At 38.6% G+C, this 10,025-nt stretch overlaps 1 long non-coding RNA gene across 1 annotated transcript; it reads left to right on the top strand.

Annotated features, from left to right (window-relative positions):
- Nucleotides 1-2,727: 2,727 nt before the first annotated feature.
- Nucleotides 2,728-4,616, top strand: LOC133853638 (uncharacterized). Its single transcript, XR_009896694.1, has 3 exons — nt 2,728-2,815; nt 3,550-3,583; nt 4,166-4,616. It is a non-coding gene; the product is annotated as an uncharacterized LOC133853638 (long non-coding RNA).
- The last annotated feature ends 5,409 nt before the right edge of the window (nt 4,617-10,025 follow it).

Below are 10,025 nucleotides of genomic sequence, written 5' to 3'. Positions count from 1 at the left end.
CGCTGCAAAGTCAAAATTTGAGCTTTCAACGCTTGAATTTCGTTCCCTCGAGCTTGCAGACGGCGAGCCATATTTGAAACAGAAGAGGCGCCCTGAATACTGAATGCCAGGGAGTCATTGATGGCTTGGGCATCGGTCCTATTCGCCAACAACTTTTCATCTCGAGGAGTTATGATGCCTTGAGCCACAGATGCAGCTACTGCATCATCCAGCATCACAGAGTCATTAGTCATAAGAGGACCTTTCTGAGATAAGAATAATGGACGCCAGATTTCTAGTGGTACTCCAGGTACAGCATTCAGATCAAAATTATTTTGAGAAGATGAAGAAGCCATTTTGGAAAAAAAAAAAAAACTAAGGAAATGAAAATATCCCTCAAAGGACCTGAAGGAGAGAAGATAGAAATGAAGCTGTTATTCGAAAGATCTGAAGAGAAGGAAAGAGAGCTTAATCAGTAGACAAGACGCGGTCTAATTGACGTCATTCTGAGCATGGCCGCCACTACCACTAGTAGACAGCTCTCGAATCGCGAACCCTCTTTCTTTTCGGCTTTCACCCTTTTCACCTTCTCGAATTCCGAATTCACCCAATGACTTTTCTGGATTTCTCGCCGCACTTTTCGCACCTTGCAGAGCTGGAAGAGCATCTCGAGATAGAGCTGGATGAGCATTCTGAGAAAGGGATGGAGATATTACGATCCATTGTCGGCACCACTTGCACCGTCCCCACTCAAATCTCCTCTATAAATTCACTCATCTTCTCCCTTGCAAAGCACACCTTTCAGCTCTCAAACCTTCACACTTCGAAAGCCAAAATTTTCCTTCTAGTTTGAGCCTATCATCACTTCTTGAGAAGAAAGATGTAGTACCACCACCTCAAACCTAAATCAAGAAAAATGCAGCATCACAACCAGATTCACAAACAACGAAGCAAGATTATTTTTGATCATGACATCTAGAAGCAAGATTATCCTTGATCATGCTTCTGAGATGAAGTATCTTTCTCTTCCTTCGCATCACCATAAACTTTTCTGGCATCTACTCTCAATCCGGTGATGGCGATCTATGACAGAAGAGAGAGAGCACTACGATATGAGTACCGCACTCATATCCTTTCCTGATTGCTTGCCTAGACTTCTTTGCTTTCTTCACCTTCCCCACCTTCCTCACCTTCGAGGCTTCCATGTTCTTATTTGGCAAGCTTTCCACCAAGATTATCAGAAAGCATCAACGCAAAAGGGAAATGTTATACAGGAAATTTTTCCTATAATGAGATAAATAAATGCAACCGCTGTAGTAATTTCCATACTAGTTCGATTAGTTAAATAAATGCTTTCTTTTCTGCAGTCTACATACTAGTTTAATCTGTAATGAGCTTAAAATTCTATATATGATAATTTGTCATACGGTACTGTATACTTGTTTATTTATTTTTTTTTCATAATTGGGTGCTTCACTTAACATCTGTATCACTAGACTTAAGATTTAGGAATCTAAATCTTCCCTTAATGTAAACTTTATGCGAAGCATAGTTTACGAATTTCGGGGACGAAATTCTGTTAAGGGGGGAGGAATGTAGCGCCCCAGATTTTAAGACATAATTTATAATGGTTTAAATTAATTTTAAAACACTTTTAATTAAGGCAAAAGAATAACTATGATTATTTATGAAAATAAATAATGTATTTCTGTTTTTAGAAACGTTTATAGTTGCAATTTGATAAAAACTCAAAACAGACCTTAAACTTTGGAATAACGGAAACAGGGTCAAACGAACTCCATTTTGGTCGATTCAAAAACTGAGACACTCGTTTTGAAGTCCTCTAGGTTCCCTCCAAATTTCATGATGTTTGGACATCGTTAAGGCCATGAAAACATCCGTCAAAAATACGACCCCTGTTCTGGACGGAAATTCACATTATTCATTAATGGGCCATCTTTGGACTTAACCCAACCCATTCTAATTGCTATCCACAAACCCAACCCATCTATCACATGTTATCTTCCTATGATCATGATGATTACATGAGTCATCACCCAACTCAACATGTGAAAGACCTATTTTTATACCTTAAAGAAATGCCATTAATTAATGTGTGTTAGATGATTAAATATGTTAGTGGAGGATATAATGATTCAACACCTAGTGCAACATTCCACTACATTTATTCCCTCCCCCTCTTATGATGAAAGAATAAAGGATGTCTAGAATAGAATCTAGAGTAATCATAAAATGAAAGTGGTCTAAACAATATCTTGGTTTAACTTGTCAAAGTAAACCAGAAACTTTGATTGACCAAAACTAAGTCATAACGAACTCGGATTGAGTTGAACAAAAAAGAAAAAGTGTTCGTCATGACGTCATCTATCTACCCTCAAAATTTCACAGCGATCGGATTAGATTTGACCATCAAAACGTTGTTTGGAGTAAGCTGGCCTCTATTTGGACGAAAATTCATATATAGCATTATTTAATACTTCCTTTGATTTGGACAACTCATCACCCACTTCCTCTAATGTGTGCACTCATCACCACAAGTGTTGCCCACATCCCACATCTAGAATGCACCACCTTAGTGATGATGAAACCCATGTGCTTTGGAGATAAGGCTAAGATGCACCAATTCTCATCCATTAGATCAAAATGTATCTACTTGATCCTAACCATTCATTCTCTTATAAATAGAACCATGGTGGAAGATGCAATACTCATTAAGCTTCACTCACTCACACACCTACAACCAAGAGAGAAAATTGTGAGATTTGTGTAGTTTTGTGTGGTTCAAGACTTGAAGTATGTGCTAAGAAGTATTTTGGTAAGCTTCTAATCATTAATTTCATTAATTTGATGATATAGGTTTTGATTTCATTACTTGTTTTATGAGTTGTTTAAAGACCCAATAAGCTTATGAGATAAAAAGAATTAAAAATAGAAGTAATATAAACTACTTTTATATTTCAATGTCCTCATAACTTTCATGAGTTGATCGTATTTATAAACTGCTTTTATATTTCATTGTCCTCATGACTTCATGAGTTGATCGTATTTATATTTCCTTTTATATTTCGGTCCTCATGACTTTCATGAGTTGATCGTATTTATATTTCCTTTTTACATTTCATTGTCCTCATGACTTCATGAGTTGATCGTATTTATATTTACTTTTATATTTCATTGTCCTCATGACTTTCATGAGTTGATCGTATTTATATTTCCTTTTATATTTCATTGTCCTCATGACTTCCATGAGTTGATCGTATTTATATTCCCTTTTCATTTCATTGTCCTCATGATTCTCATGAGTTGATCGTATTTATTCCATATTGTCCTTATGATATATTTTAATCCTTCAAGTTCATATTTGGTAGCATTGGTTATATAGCCTCGTCACCAAATCATGAACCAAGGTTTTAAGATTTATTATGAGTGATCGTCTCAAACGTAATGAAGTGATGAATAATAAATATAAAAAGATGAGGGTCTATAAATAATGATTTGTTTGATAGATGATTGATAAATATATTATTGCATGGATGGATTTATATGAAGAAAAGAAGTTTAAAGGAACTACACGAAGAAGAGTGTAAGTATTTCTATACTTACTGAGGACGAAGCTGGTGGATTTTTCCATAATATTGTGTTTATTGTTCTATTTAATTTGTTCATTGCATGTGGCCGATCATGCATAGCATGTTGTGTCTAATAAAAAATAACGGCTGATAAGATAGCCATTTCATCAGTTGACTTGGGGGGTTAGAAAAGAACAAAGCTGATGTAGTAGCTAGGGGGAGTAAGGCTCATCAGTGAACCCTAAAAAGTGCGAGTCCGAAGTTCTAATAACAACTAATGCTGGGACCGGTAGGATTCCAGTAAAAACAGTTAAGACATCAAGTGTGAGGCAACGGGCGTAAACGAACAGGGATTTAATGGCCCTGGGTACGAGAGTCTGAAGAAAGATGATCATAAAATACCAAACTAAATGGTTACTACGATGCATATTCATACAACCCATACATTTGCATTATACGCGTGGCTATAAAGCCATATCTGCATGTTAAGGAATTTATTAAGTAAATCAGTATTCACCTTATTATTGGAAACAGTGGACTCACTTTGGTTGTTTTGTGTTTTTGTTTCTATATATATATATATTCCGTTAATGCAGGTTAATAGACAAAGACCAGAACTCAAGAGGTTTTATAGCTAAGGACGCATAGTTTATATTTTGTTTGTAGTCTTCTGTGTTTATAGCATTTTATGTTGACAAGATTGCTAATGATTTATATGTATTCTTTTGTGTCATTATGGACACCTGTTTCCTTGTATTTGTTATAAGTATTTTCTAATGAATATCTAGAGGTATTTAATTTAAAAAGCTCTAATGTGTTATTTAATCCAAGCCTGTTGGACAAAAATATATTCCGCTGCGAGAGTTTATCTCTGATGTAGTAACGTCACGTGGGAACCGGAGGTTTCTGCTTACGAATTTGCTGGTTCAAATTTGGGGCGTTACACCATACAATATGACTCTCAGTGATGAGTCAGAAGAAGAAGCTCCAGAGTCTGAAAAATTTCTGGCCTTTGTTGCCTCACATGTTGAAGAAGAAGACTCGTATTACTCGGAGCATAGTGAGAATGAGGAAGAGCTCAAGGAGGGCCTACAAGACACTCTACATAGAGTATGAGAAGCTGAGGGAAGGTCGAAAGCAGCACCTTAATGATCTGAACAGTTTGCAAACCGAGAAGAGTTCATTGCTGCTCAAAGTACAAGAGCTCGAGGAAAAGCTACTAGAGACGCAGCTCCAACTAGAGAGAGTCACTGATGAGAAGCTGACTCGTATTCTGTCTATCCAGAAGAGCCCAAATGATAAAACTGGCCTCGGGTATGTAGCTCCCTCTTCTGATATTCCTTCTTCCTCAAAGACTGTGTTTGTAAAACCTACAGTCCCAGAGCCTCCTCCCACTGTTAAAGATCAAGAGAAGGAAAAGGTCAACGATGATGTTCCAGGCATTTAGGAGCCTCATTCCATCAGAAGACCTCCCATTTGCCATCACTGCGGTCTCAGTGGGCATGTTCGCCCTCAGTGCTCTCTCCTGAAAGCACAAAAGGGCAAAGCCAAACAAGAAGTGCCCAGACAATCTCATTATGGCACTAGACCTACGGCTCAGCATCGGACTCCATGGAATCAGGCACCTCACCAAGCACCAAGGTATCAATATCAAGCCCCTTTGCTTCATGCTCCTCAGCATCAGCGGCCTCACCAGCGGTTTGTACCAGCCAATCATAGTGGCACCTACAAGAGCAAACCCAAGCAGTTTATAAGGCCTCAGAAAATGAAAGAAGAGCAATATTCCGGTGAGCCTCCTATCTAGAAGGCAGGCTTGGGTCAAGAAGGACAAATACCCCATGAGGGGGTACAGACGCACCTAGCAGTTTCGAGTGTTCGTGCCTAGGATTCAGTTCCTAATCCTATGGCATCAGGTTTGATCGCTCAGTTTACTTGACATATTGTTATATGCAATCTAGGAACTAGTTGTGTTTGCCCCCTATGTTTCTTGAGAGAATTGTGCAGGTACTTTTTGGGGAAGACAGAAAAAGCAGGTCGAATGACTGTTTTTTTGTAGTGGCATCATTGAGCGTACACAAGTTTGATCTTGCCTTTGCATATGATGTCTTTTCCATATTGCTTGTTGTCTTTTTTTTTTTTTTTAAATCGTGCCTTTGCATATGATGTCTTTTCCATATTTCTTGTTGTTTTTTTTTAAAAAAAAAAAAAAAAATGGGGAGAATTTTTGCAGGATTTATTTTCTCTTGGCGTTTTAGATATTGCATGTCTTTTTGCCTGATATCTCAATTCTGTAAGCATTAATCTACTCTACTTAGATATAATTGAGAGTTTATGACTATATTAGCCAAGTGTTTTTCCTATTTATGCAAAAAGTGGGATAGCTTCTTTTCCTCACGCGATGAAAAAATGCACTATACCGGGCTCCCCTAAAGGTACATCTTTCCTTCTCTAGCCTCTTTGTTTCTAGAAATTATGGATAAGAGAAGAAGTTTTTGATAAGATGACCAAATTGACCTCATGCTAGTTGAACCTAGAGCCTATAAACTCTGGCACTCCCTATAGTTTGCAGCACCATAAGAAACAAGCAGTTAATCATATTATAGCTATGCTTTACAGTATATATTCTTTGCTTATGTGCTATATTTGCGTTATGCCTTGCCCTTTACGTGCAAGTAAAACATTTACTTTTTCCTTCATGGTACAAGTAAATCACTTAGGTGCTTGATGTGGTCTTTTGTTTACCAAAATATATCAATAATAAATAACCACTCGCAATAGGACGAATCCTTGTAGGATAAGGCTATAGAGAGGGTGTCGAATCTCAAGGACTGCGTAGGAATTGCTATCAAGTTTTTCAAGATTAAAAATAACTTAATTTAAAAGATATTTGATTTTTGTTTTCTTAAAATAAATACATAAAAGTAAAAGACATAAAATTAAAGATAATATGGATGAGATAAAGAATAGGGGATTGATTTCACAACTCACCGCATAACAATGGTCAATCGTAAATTAATAAGGAAAATTCATACTATGCATGATAAAGGGCTCGTCTCACTCGAGTAGTCAAGAAATTACCTCTAAAGAATAAGTATAATCCATCTTCGGTTGGCACGGACCGTCCACCTAACCACTAAGATGCGGTACGACCCGTCTTCCCTAGGCATGGACTAGCTACGTCTTTAATAGGATATACACACAATCAATGGAATAGTATAACCCATCTTTGGTTGGCACGGACTGTCTACCTAAATTACACTAAACTAGGGTGTAGTACAATCCGTCTTCCCTAGGCATGGTCTATCTAATCCTCTTGATCATATATCAATTAAAATCGTTGTATAACAATCATTCACATAATCACAGAAAATATGAAGGATTGAGTTCAATCAATACAAAAGACTTTCTAAGACAAGATAAGAAATTCACAATGATTGAATATAAACATTAAAATCAATTCTCACAATTATACAACCATCATGCATAGAGAAAATCCCAAACTAAAATACAATTAAACCATTGTTACTTGGAAAAGGGCTACATCAACACCCTATTAGGACTTTATCCGCTCATCGTAGTGCTGGGATGGCCTCCTGCCATGTTCTTCTCCTCTTCAACTTGTCAAGCCTCCGAGAAGAATTTTCTGTCTAAATCTAATCACAAGCCCAAGCACCAAGCACCCTTCTCTTGAAGCTTAAGGGTCTATTTATAGGGAGCACACAAGTCCTAGAAGCCCTTGGAATTCCATAAAAATCGCTCTTGAGTCTTCTTGTCCAAGTAGGAGATTGAAACTTTAATCCAAGTAGGAAAAGGATTCCAAATTCGGCCAGAATTGCGGTCTTTTATTGTGAGGCGATTTTGGCATAGTAAACATCCGAATTTAGGAAAAGCTATTTCTGACATATTTGTTTAATTGTTTATTATCTTTCCAACGCCACCAATTTTATTGCAATCAAATATCTGACGCAAAAGTTATGATCCAAACACTGAGACATGTGCAGAATCCAAATTTGAATCCAATCCGATTTTGACTCTTAGTGGAGAAATTCCGATTTAATCCTTCACTTGATTTGATTAAACTTAACCACATCATATAGGACTTTTATTATGATTGGTTAAGCTTAAACATATCTTCCAAGTCTTCTCAAAGTGTGCTTTAAGCCCAAAATTAATGGAATTAATTGTATCTTTATTTAAAACCTGAAAACATTAAAACAACACAAAATCAAACAAATAACAATGCTAAGGAATTAACATATATAAGTTAAGGGGCTTGAATGTGCAACATTCGACACTTATCAGTGCTGCATCGTAGGGGGAATGTATCAGATGAGGGTGGCTAGGCCCTAGTAAGGTTTGACTTTTGGCTTATCTTCCACTTATTTTCTCTCTTGTCTAAAAAAATCTGGTTGCTATTGGTCAAAATATTGAAAGTCATACCTTGTGGGAAAAGAATCTTCACACACACACACGTGCATTGAGTGAGTTGAGTTGTCTATTTGAAATTTTTCTATGACTAGGAAAAATACTTGTGCTAATTAAAATCACAACTCTTTTTTATATCTCTGTTTAGTTTTGAGATGCTCTCTGATTGGGTTATCAGTTGATTATACATGCATGTTCTGACACTGACTTGAGAAAATTTTATCTCTGTAAAATTTTCTTCAGTTTTTCTGGTGTTTTAGTGTGGAGCATCCCGACGGTCCATCTTGGCGTCCGGATCCGGACGAGTGGAGTTCAGCAGTTCGGACGGTTCCCGTTTTGGAGTCCGAACGGACGGCGTTCTGGAGTCCGGACGGAATCTGTTCCACATCCGGACGTGAGCTGTCATCCTCGTCCGAACGGGTAATTTAATTCGTCCGGACGTGGGTAACCGTTTTGCTCCTTTCCGAGGCGGCGTCGGACGTCATCAAAACCCCGTCCGGACGGGTACCCCACAGAGGCTATAAATTGCCCAGATCGTCGCTTTCTCCCTTCATACCCCACAAAATTTTCTCCTTGGCACCTTGTGAGTACGTTTTTTTTAGTTTATGGAGTGATCTCATTTTCTGTGTGCATTCCCACTCTCATTCCAGGTATTTTTTTTGTCTTATTTCTTTCAGTTTATTTTACAACTGTTAGATTTTATTTTGGAATGTTTTTGGGATATTTGCCATGCTGAAATTCCTTGGACTTAATTGTGATATTCTCTGTTTTTATTTTTACAAAAGTCCTTGTTACTGCTGTTATTCTGCAAAATTTTTATTACACTAACAAGAATATTTTTGGATTATTTTTGGCAAAACTCTTGTTGGTTCTTTTTCAGAATCATGTCTGCCATCAGCTCTCAGCGCCGGGTCCGCCAGAGGATAGAGGAAGAGCAGCGTACCTTCCAAGCCAAGATCATGGACCGAAATGTCCTCGCTGAGCAGAACGTGGTCCGTGCTGACATCATGGTGCCTCCATTGGATAGCATTTATGAGACTATCCAGACCTATCACTGGGGCTACCTCTACACTTGTGCCTACATCATCCTCACTAGGCTAGTCAGGCTCTTCTATGCCAACCTTGACGGCCACATCATCACTGTAGATCCCCAGACCATCAGTCAGTTCCTCAGGGTACCAGTCCTTGATCTGTCTGCCAGTCTTTACAATGAGGTGGTGCTTCCTCCCACTATGGACGATCTCCGAGAGTTCTTCCATGCCGTTCCATAGGGTGAGGGGTGTCATACCAACATCAGGATTGGTGCACTAGCTCCGGTTCATCGTATGTTGGCCAAAATTGTTCAGCACAATCTCTAGCCAGTTGCCAGGCGCAGTGATCTGATACTGAAGAGGGCACAGTTTGTCTATGCTGTTCATCTTCGCTTGCCTTTTTGTCTTTGCAAGCATATTCTAGGAGTCATGCTCGAGGCTCGTGATGAGAACAATACCGGTCTCCCTTTCGGCTGCCTAATCACTCAGATTATCCTTCAGTCAGGTATCAATGTGAATGGAGAGCCTAGGATGAAGATCCAGCAGCCCCTCAGCAAACAGACATTGATGAAGTCGAATACGCAGCTGCGACGGGAGGATTCTGATGATGACATGCCTGCTGCTATGCATGTTGCTTTTCCAGACGTGGCTTCATCCTCTCATACAGTCCCGGCTCCATCTAAGCCAGAGGCCAATTATTCTCAAATCATGGAGGCCTTAGCTGCCATTCAGGGAGGAATGTCCACCATGCAGTAGCCCATCTCCTTTTTACATCTCGAAGTACGGTCCATCAACAAGCGAGTGGAGCAGACCCATTTGGACCTTCAGGAGTGCCTTCGAGTCCATCATCCGGACAGTAGTGATGATGAGGATGCTGCAGCTCAGACTGTACACATGCCAGAGGATATTTGATTTCCCTCTGTTTAATTGTTTTTTTGTTATTTTAAGACATTTTATTAATTTCTGTTATTTTGTTCAAAACTTAAACTCATATTACTCT

Source organism: Alnus glutinosa, chromosome 13 (genome assembly GCF_958979055.1).
Source record: "Alnus glutinosa chromosome 13, dhAlnGlut1.1, whole genome shotgun sequence".
Taxonomy (NCBI): Eukaryota; Viridiplantae; Streptophyta; class Magnoliopsida; order Fagales; family Betulaceae; genus Alnus; species Alnus glutinosa.
Note: the sequence above shows the minus strand (reverse complement) of the source record. Positions and strands in the feature narration are given on the sequence as shown.